Source organism: Dermacentor albipictus, chromosome 5 (genome assembly GCF_038994185.2).
Source record: "Dermacentor albipictus isolate Rhodes 1998 colony chromosome 5, USDA_Dalb.pri_finalv2, whole genome shotgun sequence".
Taxonomy (NCBI): Eukaryota; Metazoa; Arthropoda; class Arachnida; order Ixodida; family Ixodidae; genus Dermacentor; species Dermacentor albipictus.
The window spans coordinates 1,140,707-1,153,756 of NC_091825.1; the positions used below are offsets into that span (position 1 = coordinate 1,140,707).

Below are 13,050 nucleotides of genomic sequence, written 5' to 3' on the forward strand. Positions count from 1 at the left end.
CAGACGGAGATGCACATGGCTAGTCAGCCGGCATTTTTCGAGTCGTGTTGTAAATGTTGTTAATTCGCCGTAAATATCTCTTGATTTGTACTCAAGGGTGGAGCAAGACCCCAAGGAAGAGAGATTGACTCATCGGGAGCGAAGAACAGAAACGATGGATGGTTACGCTGCTTGGGTCTCGGCACGTTCAAATTGGCAAAGTTCCGAATTTGTTGCTGTGTTGTGTCCGCTTGTGCGCTCGTTATTTGCCGTCATCGCTCGGAGATATTTGCGCTGGATGTCTTTCACTTCGTGTACAAAACTCTGCTCGCTGCGGCATCGAAGAAGTTGTCCTGTGTTTGGGTGCACGTATGCGCTTGGACACGGATAGCCTGCTTGCTCTCAACGGGTGTTCAACAGTCTACGCGCGCTGGTAACTTGCTCATGAGGTAAGCCCATTTTAATCTTATTTGTTTTGCATAACGTAGGTGTTAAAATGATGTGTGGTAAGCCGGTGTCGCGAACAGAAATATTGTTTCAAAAGACCACTATGCAACGTCTTAGGGCAAAAATCACGCATGCATGGGGAAAGGATAAAACCTATCTCTTCAGATCGATTCCAGTCGTAGCGCGATTGGCTCGATCGCAATTTCCGTGAGGTACTTCTAACCTTTTGTTCACTCGCGTTAAAAGCGTAGAATAAAACTGCGTTCAGTTGAGCTCTTGTATTGACGCTTGTATTGGCTTGAGAGCATACTGTATCCGATACAAGAACTTCTGTTAAAATACGGAAATAAACGTTCGAGGCAATAGCAGTCGCTCACTACCTGTGATCGTTACTTTCTTGCTTGGGTGCACGTTTTAATTGTGACCGGAAAAAAACGTCTTGCTGCACCGTTTGCGGTGCAGCAAGACGTGTTCCTTCGAATGATGTCTGGGCAGTCAAGGCATTCGTGCCACTAAGCAAGCAGTAAACGGGGTATCAGTGCGAAAACATTTGGACATACAAGAGAAGCGAATGGTATCACCATAGACTCTTTTATTTGACGAATAATTCAGTTGTATTACTAAAGCGGAGAGTGGATATGCATGAAAGTCAGATTGTATTGATACTAAGCAAAAACAAGGTAACTTATCATTACTAATCAATCCTTTTCTTTTACTGAAAGGCAAGTTGCTGTTGTGCTGGAGCTGAGAAGAGGTCTGCTGCCTGCAATGGGTCCATCTCTCTCAAGTTATTGCAGTATTATAGCTCTCAAGGTGAGTGGATTTTTTTTTCTCATAGCTATTTGCCACCTGAATCAGGACCGTTTACTTAGCTGTGTAGGTGATCACTGTTAGTGACATTGGAGTGCTGGTGGACCAGCACTCCTTTATGATTGCAACGCATATGACAGAGTGCAGCTGTGGCAGTATGCAAAGGTGTTAATCTACAAGCCAAATTAGGTTCTTTGAGGTAATATGTTAATATATTGATGACATTGGATTGTGGTCTAGCAGGCAAAAATGCTAAACAAAAAGAAATTTTAATTTGCACTTGGTAAGATGTGCAAGCAATTCAGGCTGTTATACATGAAGTGGGACATTTGTAGATGTCTTCTACAGTGCTGCAGTCCTGAATGGCTTCAGAGTTGAGTGATACCACTATAATTTCTCTGTAGAGCATGCAGCACAGTTTAGCATTGGGGGAGGCTGGCATCAACAGGCGTCTACTTACTGTGAAGTTCAAGTGAGGTGTTACTGTTAGGGTGACTATATATAATTTATGGTTTAATTCTAGTCTTGTGTCAGGCAGACATAGTTTACCCATTTGGTTAAACAATAGAGATGTAATATCTATGTATACAAGTATTACCCATTCATTTATGCCATTTAGACAATGGCAGAAATGCGTGGGTAATACTTGTGTACATAGACAATACATCACTATTGTTTAACCAAGCGGTGCCCCTGCATGCTAAATTTTACAGGGCTATTATTAAGTAATGTCAGCTTTTGTTGTAACATTAAGACACCTTTTATATTATTACAGATTACCACCATTGTGCACCATCATAGTGTCATATTTACACTAAATGTATTTGACTTTGCTATAAAACCTTGCACAGCGGTGCATCGTGAAATTTTTTTTTATAGTTTCTGGCCTCAGAATGCACTTCACGTTATATTCTTGTTTGCAACAAGTCTATAAATGCAGGTTTCTCTCCTTATGTTTTGTGGCACTTCAAACTGCGGCGAGCTAAACCACTGGGCAGCAATACTGGATACGCTACTGCGTGTGGAGCTGTCTTCAAACACACACAAGGAATACATCATTGCTTTTTAGCACAAAATAACGGACACAAGAAAGACGACAGAACAAGGCGCTACTCTCAACTGACATCACTATATTGCGTCCCTCCTTTGTAGACAGCAGAATCTAGAAGAACATTTGCTGTGAACACCAAGTGCAGGAACCACCAACATCTGATCAAAAAAGCACACTCATGCGACAGAATCCAAAAAAGAAACATATTGAGCACTTTACAAGGTTAAAGAAAGCACACTAATGCACTGTGACCCCAGTGACTGTATGAAGAAAACTTCTGATAACTCTCTGGCGGTGGTATCACGGCCCTTTTTTCAAAATCGTAGCATCACGAAACATTGCGAACCTAAGCGATCCATACCAACAGGCACAGGTTCCCATTTGGCTCAACATTGTAAAATATGGAAGTGCAAAGCCATGTTTCGTGATACTACGATTTTGAAAAAGTGCTGTGATACCACCGCCTGAGAGTTATCGGAAGCTTTCTTCATACAGTCATTGGGGTCACAGTGCATTAGTGTGCCTTCTTTAACCTTGTGCAGTGCTCAATATGGTTTTTTGGATCCCGTCGCATGAGTACGCTCTTGTGATTGGTTGTTGGTGGTCTCTGCACATGGTGCTAACTGCGGATGTTCTTCTAGATTCTACTATTTATAAAGGAGCGACGCAATAAAGTGATGTCAGTTGAGTGTAGCGCCTTGTGCTGGTCGTCTTTCTTGTGTCCATTGTTTTGCACTTAACAAAGTATTTATGGATTCACACCAACTAGCCCGCCAACACATTGTGTTGCGGGCACTTCTGAAGTACTGTCTGTCCAATAACCTTGGTGGCATAGAAGCGCCGTCCACTTCTATGCGTTGCTTTCTGTTTCATTGTGGCATGACATCACATTATAATCATAATGTGTATGTACTTTTTCCAAGAGACCCATATTCCTATCCTTGTGTTGTATTTGCTGTCGCATTATTTATGCGCAAATGACCAGTGCTCCGAGCTCCATTTTATCGCAAGTAAACTACTGGTACCTAAACAGATCTGTATATCAGAAAACCAAAGCTGAACTGCCGAACAGTACCAAGCGGCAGCCTTAGTGCAGTGTCAAGTAGTCAGATTTTATTGGTCATGCAGAGGTACACAGGATAGCTCTTTATTACTTGCTGAATAATTAAGCTGTGTGAAAACTGAGTATATATGTAGCTTCAACCACATGCTATTGGTCATTGCTCCTACCCTCATCAAATGTAGAAGATTATCACGGCATTTCCTATTCTCTTTTTCCTTAATACAGTGGGATTACTGCATGCGTAAGTAGGAAACGGATCACATAGGCAATCAAAAGCCAACATTGTGTAAACTTGGAACATTGATTGTACAGTTTGATGACCCAGAATAAGTAGGAATACACCATAAATGATTGACAATTAACTTTTACTTGACACAGGGCTAAAGCATACAGTAAGCATACTGTATGCTCATATGGTGTCACATCAATTTAAATTTTAGTGTAGCTTTACAGTGTACGCTTCTATTGTTGTATTCTGTCAGAGGAATGATAATGTTTCGCGTGTATAGCAACTAGACTGTCTATATACAGAAGTAAAAATGTGTGAACTGTATTTTTTAATGATTTGATAGAATGTGTAGCACAATAAAGCCATACAATCAACGCACAGTGATGTGACTTTCTCTGCACATGTTGCAGGTTCAAAAAAAGTATGGTGGAAGCTGTTGCCAAGGTTCCGACCAGAAAAGACAGCCAGTATAAAAGGGTCCACGCCACTGATCTCTACTACAGGGGATGAACAGCACATCGAGCGCCCTCGACTGAAGCCGGCCTTGTCCCGGAAGTTGGTGCTTGACAACTTTGCGGCAGCACTTTGTTGCACGGGTGTGTAGCATTTCTTCCCCTAACATGCCTGCCTGATGTGCCATAAACTACCCAAGCAGTGTTTCGAGGTGTCCAGAATTTTTCCATTGTAGTGTCTACAGTGTCGCTAACATAAGTGGCGTGCAATGGAAACACTGGTAAATCAGAAAAAACTTGATGTAAAAGAACACTATCGTATACGGGTTCAGATTGTCATAAAAGTGCTTACCAGACATGTAGAGACCTCCTAAAATGTGAAAAACCGCAAAGAAAAGTTTTTCGGCAGCAATATTATCTGATCGCACGCACTAGTTAGTCCACCATATGCCCTGCTTCCAGGACAAGCGACTGCATGACATCGCATTTCCACTGGCTTCACCTGCATCCGGTGCGGTGTGCTGCACCCAGCGAAACATGTTAGAAATCAGTGGTGCACAGTGTTTTCTGTCCCCTTTCTCGACGCCTACTGAACACATGTTAAACTGTTTCCAAAGCAGACAAACAGAAGGAAAGGGTTCTGAACACATTGCATTTTAAAGTGGCTGGTACTGGGTAACGCAAGTACTGTGGCATAGTAGATTTGCACCAGGCAACCTGGGTTCCCAAAAAGGCTACTGTTTACTTGCAAATGGCCAACGTATTGTGAGCATGTTGAAGTTCTTTTTTTATTCTCATCGCTTATTTAGCTAACGGAGACAGCTTTCACAACTGAAGAAGCCTTGGAAGCATGAAACACTTCACAAAACCAGCTTCAATATATCGTGTCTGCATCACAATTTCATGGCTGCATGAGTGAACCCTCTGGTTAACATGTAAGAGAGTTCATGATGTTTGCCATGCATTATCCAGTTTATTTACAGGTCAACCCTATCTTGAGATTTAAGCTGATGTTGCGTTTAGAGAAATTATGGCCGAGAGCCAGCTTTTGAGAATACAGATTGAGCTTGACAGATTAAACGCCAGAACAAGTCGTTGAGGATTTCAGATCAAGAATCTTCAAAGGCCAGTTCATTTAGTGGTGTTAATATTCTGCTCGAAGTTGTTGATTGTTACGTTCATATGGTGCCCAAGCATTGCGGTAACAACTTCACTTGGAGTACATAGCAAGGGTGTATTCAATGTAAACTGCTGGCTTTTTTTCTGTGTTTTCAAAAACTGGTTTCTTGTTCAGTTTAAATTTTCGAATTTTGCATTGTTTATTAGGTGTTGTGTCTTGTTTCCTTTTCCTGCAGCTTCTTAGTTAAACATCTGAATAGTGAACACAACTTGACCTTTTGCTTGATTGCCTAAATTACATGCCCTCGATGCAAAACAATTTCACTTCAAAACTGCTTGTACCACACTGAAAGAATAACTTGAAGCAGCCATAGCCACCAATAACACGCAAGAGATGATTATGAAAATTTTAATATTGTTTTTTGATCTACAGGGTGTCTTAACTATCGTGCACCAAGATTCAGAAATATGTAAATGCGATGTAACTAGACAAAATGAAGGTAATGTTTGCCATCGCCTGGAGATACTCTGATTATATTGTGCATTCTGCCTAATTACATAATTCTTAATTATTTATTAAATATCTCAAATAATTAAATGAAATGTGTCAATGAAAAGTTGTAGAGCAATATGAAAGCCTCCTGATACACTTTTTTGTTACTGTTACTCATTGTGTGCTACATAAAAGTGTTTTTCCAAGGAATAAGCCTGCGAATACACATAAAGTGTCTTGAGTGGCCAGTCATGTGTCAGTTTTGTGGTGCAAAGCCACGAATACAACTTAAATGGGTTCTTTTAAGAAAAAGACTTAGCTCAGCAAATTATCTTTCTTTGTGCAGCCTGTGGAGACAAGGTTTCTTAGACATGGCCGTGGCCCTCAAGGAAGATGCCGAGGCCACAGGCAGTTCCTCCAGTGACCGTGAAAAGGTCCCCTGGGGCACAAGTCTGGTTTGGCACCCCCACCTTTCTCCTGCAGCTTTTCTGTCTACTTAGCTAACCAGGTGGGTCAATGATGGCAAAGGGAAAAAAAGAATCAACAGCATCAAACGCAGAACTTGCTCAAGCTCAATGCATTTTTGGTGTGAAGTTTTTCCCTTATCATTTATCAAAAAAACGGGTAATAAGTATATGATATGGTCTTCATACGGACACCTCTTTCCCACAGAGAATTAGCAGTAAAAAAAGCAGCTTATGAAGGCTTGAATATTAGCTAGGATGATGTGGCATAGATAGGATAATGATTATGAATGTTTCTAATGAAGGCAGTGGTAGTAGAGTGAATAATCAGAGTTTATATACAGATTGAAAGACATTTCGTTCCAATGCCAGAATTTTAAATCATCCCAAATAATTCTTGCATTTTATAGTCTTCATTTTATAGTTCTTGATGCTTGCTTCTTGCTGACATCATTCTTATGCTGCATAATTCACCTGTTATAAATTCCCTATTTCCCCCATTCAAGCAACTTTACATTGATCATAAGAAACCTCGTAGATGAGTTCCAGAAACTTGCTGATGAGATTAGGGGGCGGCGTGTACCCCAGGCCGCTTTCAAGGGCCTCATATCTTGCAAATGTTAGAAATACTCCTGCTAAGCAAGTTCTTGGTGTCATACAAGGTTATTTGCGAATACGAATTTGCCTAAGTTTAGAAAACAGCCAATATAAAAAATGTCAAGCGATATCGCTGGCGATACACACACACATTCCAACTGAACTAAATGCAAATAAATATAGCACCAAATGCAGAATCATTGGCATGGTGCCATTCTTTCAGTGGAATAAAATCTGTCCTGCATTGTAAATCTGGAATCCTTTATAATCCAGACTACTAAATACTTATGAGGGTTGTAGCGTAAAATATGCATGTATTTATTTCTCGTTTCTTTACTTTAGGACCCGATAATGCTAAAACAGCAGTGAAAGAACTGATATCACAGTACCTAATACTTTATATTGCTCCAGAAATCCGTTTCTCTGCCGATCGCAGCATTCGACACTAACAAGAAGGCACATAACACTTAGGGTGGTGCTATTCACTTTGATTGTTTGGGAACGAAACCCATAATGTACATGTTATGGCCCTACGTGTCATTACGTTTGAACAACAAAAAGGTTGGGGGTTTGCATTTTGCAAAACTGCATGGAGGTTTTCACTGTGTGCATATAAAATTAGGAACCTTCCCAGCTCATACTAAATGCATTCTCCAAAGCTTTAGGTTATACAGGTGCACTACTTTACACAGAACACACTCTTTTCCCTCGTCACGGCTCACACTCTTAGGCAGAGTTACACCCTTTGAAGTGCCCCTTCTTCCACACAACGATAATTGTCATCTGCCTTTATGCATTTTCTTTCTTTAACGCTGCGAGCCCTGTGCTTTCCAGTAACGAACGGCATGCGCGTTATCAGCATGATAGCATTCCCGACAACAAAGTAGCGGGCGTGGCGTCTTCAAGAAAGGAAACGCATCGAGGCAAATAACGATTATTGTTGTGTGGCAGAAGCGGCACTCCAAAGGGTGTAACTTTGCCTAAGAGTGCAGGTGGTGATTCAGATTCTTCAAAGGTGTTTCATTGTATGGGATGGCACATCGCGCTTCACTTATTTGCAGAATATTGCATTCCAATTGTGTCATATGAGATAAATCCATTACAGAGCTTTAGCTTGCCCTAAATTTATTACAGCTGTGTACTGGTAAACTGGCCGCAGCTTGCAGTGCTTGTGGAAAAACAATTGTAACTGCCATATTATATGTAACTGCTAGTGCACAGGCATAGGCAGCAGCAATGGTTAGAGTACACTTGTTTCTTCTATTCTGGGGTATGCATCCTCCACCAGAAAGTAGTTTTTTTCGTCTTCCTCTTCTACCATATTGGAATGTGAAATGGGGTGTAATTTGTAGGATATACTCTTGCATAAACTTAATGAGCATTTATTCTCGTCTGTGCCACAGATCATTGTTGCTACCACTGTAAAAGCAGGGTGCCTGTTTACAGCACCCATAGGGAACAATCTGTGAATCTTTAACGAACAGTAACGATAATGAATAATCGAATAATTTTTAGTAATTTTCAACAAATTTAGCACTCTTTGCTTTCCACTACGGTGTTTTTCAAACTCTAATATTGGCACAAGGTTTGAGTGCAGGATGTCATTTTGTGTGAAAGAGTACACTTGTGCGCATAACACCTCATCGTCAACATTCTGCTGCACAGAATGTCATTAGCTTTTGTATGCATTGGTCACTATCTCACAAACCGGTTGCTCCTTTGTTAGTTGGAATGTAGCATTTATGTAAAGCACATTTGATGTTCTAACAAAAAGCATTGTGCCCTCTTATCCCCTAATTCTCCTCACTTGATGCCTAGTGTTGTAATAGCATGGTTGACACCATGAGAGTCAGTGTGGTGAATAATTGTCTGGTGGAGTAGGGGGTGTACGTTAACTTAAGCAACTTTTCCAGACGACTTGAATCAGTATTGTGGAATGCTGGTTTTTTTTTCAATCACTGTTACCTAGTTTCACTTTGGTTGTGGCAACAAGTATAATGTAGTTCGCTAGCACTCCTGCCAACACATATAATGTGCAGGCATCTGTGTTGAAAAAAAGACCAGCTAATGGTTTGCCAGGAGCTAAGGTCCATTTAGACCATTAAATTTTGAACTTACACCGGTGGAAATAACTGGTGAATGAAAGCACACCCAGGAGAACTGAAGCAAGACTGCGAGTCGGCCTAGTTGGAACAAATTCATCTTGAAACTTATTGTGCGCAACAAACAGGGACGAAGAATAGAAGAAACACAAGGACGAGCGCTTAACATTGTGTTTCTTCTATTCTTCGTCCCTGTTTGTTGCGCACAATAAGTTTCAAGATGAGCAGGAGAACTGACCATAATATTTTCTTTCATTATAACACCGCTGAAGCTTTGAACTGCATTTGAACTGGCTTGTTTAAAAAATGACCCATTTCCTTGTTCAAGTAAGACAAAGGTTCCACAGGAAGACAGAAACTTGAAGCCATCAACAGCAGCATGAATATAAACAGCACTCGACGTTTTGCAATCTTGCACCTGGTTATATTATCCATCCCATTTTTTTCCACAGGCTGTTCTTTACTGTTTTATGGTCATATCCAGTTTAATTTTAATGTCCCTATTTTTTAATATTTGGTTAATATATACTTTCTTCATCGGCTTGCAACAAAATATATATTCATAATGTGCCTTCATTTACCATTTGCAGTGATCTTAACCAGATGCATCTTGATACAAAATTTATTTTCCTTAATTCTTCGTTTTACTTTTTCAAAAGTGCAAACTGTTTATCTTGATACCTATTTTGTCTTCTGGGAAGATTGGTTCTACTGGATTAATGACTGCATACATGTGTACATCGTTTTCTGTTTTGGTCACCCCTACTCTTGGCAAGTACTGACAGCATTGCTCATACCCGCTCCATCACGATCACCACTGCTAAGCACACCCTTCCTTCCTTTATTTTAACACTTTGGCTTCTCTTGACCTATTATATGCACCAGTTACTTCTCCCCCAATGAGGCTAGGGGCCAGTGAGATATGCACAATCCCACAACACAGCCAAGGAAAACATTTGCTACCCTAATGACAAGCACCTATGTCGAAATGTTGGCTACAGCAACATCCCTTGTGCCAGCAATGTTGATCTACTTACATGTTTTTCTAACACAGAAGTTACTGCTTTCTCGTGTTCTGTGATTAAACTTTTTTGCCGCTTTCTTTAGGATGGATATTCACGAAGACTATTTGTTTCTCCTAACAGCAGCAAGTTTATCCTTGCAAGTGTTTGGAGTCAAGAACAACTTTCACCAGGAAGAAGTGCAAGACGAGTGATTGAAGAAAATAAAGTTGCTGGTGACCTGCTGCTTTGACTATGAGCTGCCTTCATGACATTTGCATTAAAGGAGATGTACTATCGTGGACAAAAGTACCCTGGAAGTGCGAGCGTTGACCAAATTGCATTTCTGCTCAAGACCGCTGAAAACAGTGGGTCACGTATGCACATGCTGAACGCAGATGGTGGCACGGCTGATCCCAGCAAATAGCACACCAATGAAATTCGGTCGACTCTCGCACGTCCTGGGCAATTTTGTGCCCGATGGCACATTCTTCGAATGGATATGCTCTGCAAGATGAAATACGGGAAGCACCTGTACTTTAACGGTTATAGTACAGATTCAGAATACAGAATCTTCCGTTTTCTAGATACAGAAGCACTCGTATCTTGTATTACGGTCTCCTTTTTTACAGTTGTCCGTTCTACGGAAATGACCGTTCTTAATTTACGGAAGAGTGTTCGGTCACAAATTACCAGCAAATTTTCTGTAAAGTAAGGCAAATTTTTTTTACAGTGTAGTTATCTCCCGAACGCGAAATGCATTCGATGTAATGATCCTTTCTTATTTGCGGTGTCGTGCCCCCTGGACGCCATTGACGATTGGCGGGTTCTGTTAGGCCTGACGCTTTGTTCTTTTTGTATCAATGGCCATCAAGTTTTTCTTTTACTTGTTTTGTCTGGCGACATTGAATTGAACCCTGGACCCCCAACCCTTCAGTCTATATCAGAGGCCATTGCCCGAATGGAGCTCTCGCAAAACACCATACTGTCCGAACTTGCTTTGATCCGTTCTGCTCAGGCAAATATAGAAAACATTGTCAGTGGTCTCAGCAGCCCTGTTGATGTACTAGAAAAAAAAGTTGAAGTCTTCCAATCCACTGACCAACCCGTCGCTAATACTGTCCTCGAAAAGCTGTCCTCAGAAATCAAGGAGCTTGCCGGGAAATGGGACGATTCAGAGAACCGCCTTCGCCGAAACAACCTGTTGTTTTTCGGAATTACAGACGCCAGTGGCGAAACGTGGGCAAAGTCTGAGTCGCATATCATATCGTTCTGTGCGGAGCACCTTGAAGTAACAATCTCTAGTTCTGATATCGAGCGAGCTCACAGGCTTGGTCGTTTTTGCGATAATAAACAACGTCCCATTATGGTCAAACTCAGCAGCTTTAAAATGAAATCGAATATTTTGTCAGCTGGATCTAAACTCAAGGACACGTCATTTTCAATTCGAGAAGATTATTCTACAAGTGTACGCAAAGCTCGAGCAAAGTTATACGCATATGGCCTCAATAGTAAGCTGCCTTTTAAGATCCGTTTTGATAAACTAGTCATTGGTAACAAGCAATACACTTACGATGCCGGATCGGATTCTGTACTCGAATTGAAAATATAGCGTTTACCGCGTATTCCAAGGCTTCCACAGTTAACATCGTATCGGCCAGTACATCGCCCTGTCAGCGCACCAGAAGACCAAACAATATCGGCTCTACTTACCAATATCCGTAGCTACTTTCCTAAAAGGGAACGTGTCGAAGCCATTCTTCAAGATAACCTTACTGACATCGCTGTTTTCACAGAAACATGGCTAACCCCTGATATCTCATCCGACGAGCTACTGACAAATATGCCATTTTCTGTGCACAGACGTGACAGGGTCGGACGGAAAGGCGGTGGTGTTCTAGTTCTCGTGAATCCCAACCTACCTTCCTCTGCACTCGATATTGAATGCCATCACGAAATTCTCTGCGTGAACATATCTCTCCCTGGAAGCTCTAACATACTCATCGCTTGCTATCGTGCGCCTGACTGTGACATTTCCTTTGTAAAAGAACTACACACTGTCCTTCTCGGTTTGCACAACCGCTTTCCTAGAGCTAACGTTATTCTCTGCGGTGATTTCAATTACCCTGACATAATCTGGGATACTTTATGCGCTATTTCTGGCCAATCCAAAGAATTCCTCGATCTTGTACTTATGTACAACCTTACTCAGACAGTAAATACGCCAACTAGGATCAACAACGCCCTTGATCTAGTTCTTGTTTCGCACCCAGAAATGGTCTACTCAATGTCTTGCGCTCCCGGTCTCAGCGATCACAATATAATTTTATTTAACCTATCAGTATCGAAGCCTCCCCGTAACCCTTCGACTAAAGTTATCCGTGATTATAGCAAAGCAGATTTCACTACTATGAATGCTGAACTCACGAATCTTTATCACACCATTAAACAGCTCGCTCCTTCCAGGACTGTCAACCAAAACTGGCTAATATTCAAGCGCAAACTCTTGGCACTGATTGAAGCCTGTGTTCCAGTCATATGCATTCGTGGCGACGCTGGCAAACCCTGGTTCAGTAGTGCCCTAACTAAACTATCCCGGAAGAAAAAACGTCTTTTTCGCATAGCTAGGCGTTCTAGTTCAGCCCTCAGGTGGGAAAAATACTTCACATGTCTGAAAGAGTATACAAGCCTCTTGAAGACCTCCAAAAAGAAATTCTTTCATCAGGATCTACTTAACATAATGAGCAAAAATCCACAAAAATTCTGGAATCTGATTTCCCCTTCTAGCTACCAATCGCACAACATATCTCTTTCTAACCCGGATGGCTCGCATGTGTCGCCTGACGAACGTCCTGATGTTATGAACTCCTACTTTTCTTCGATATTCACTCATGAACCGCATCATAACATTCCGAACTTTTTTGATCCCAAATTTTCTCAGATGCTGCCCATTACAGTTACGGTGGAAGGCATTGCAAAGCTGATCGAAAAGTTGAAATTATCAAGCAGTCCCGGCCCCGATGACATATCTGCTAAAGTGCTCAAAGCAACCGTAATCCCATCAAGTCGTTTACTACAAATAATCTTTACGCAATCCCTCAATGAAGGCGCGCTTCCAGATGACTGGAAGGTAAGCAAAGTAGTTCCAGTATTCAAAAGTGGTAACCGGTCTGATCCTTCAAATTATCGTCCCATCGCTTTAACATGCATTGCGTGCAAACTAATGGAACATATAATTTATTC

At 41.4% G+C, this 13,050-nt stretch overlaps 1 protein-coding gene and 1 long non-coding RNA gene across 4 annotated transcripts in view; both read left to right on the forward strand.

The window, feature by feature from the left end:
- Rab39 (RAS oncogene family member Rab39) overlaps nt 1-13,050 on the forward strand; it is a 169,174-nt gene that overhangs the window by 67,031 nt on the left and 89,093 nt on the right. The gene's annotated exons all lie outside the window — the stretch shown is intronic.
- Nucleotides 15-10,042, forward strand: LOC135912402 (uncharacterized). Of its 2 annotated transcripts, none has more exons than XR_010567654.2 (5): nt 15-428; nt 1,149-1,239; nt 3,990-4,175; nt 5,990-6,151; nt 9,952-10,042. It is a non-coding gene; the product is annotated as an uncharacterized lncRNA (long non-coding RNA). The 2 variants fall into 2 exon arrangements; XR_010567655.2 differs by having other exon boundaries at nt 9,955-10,037.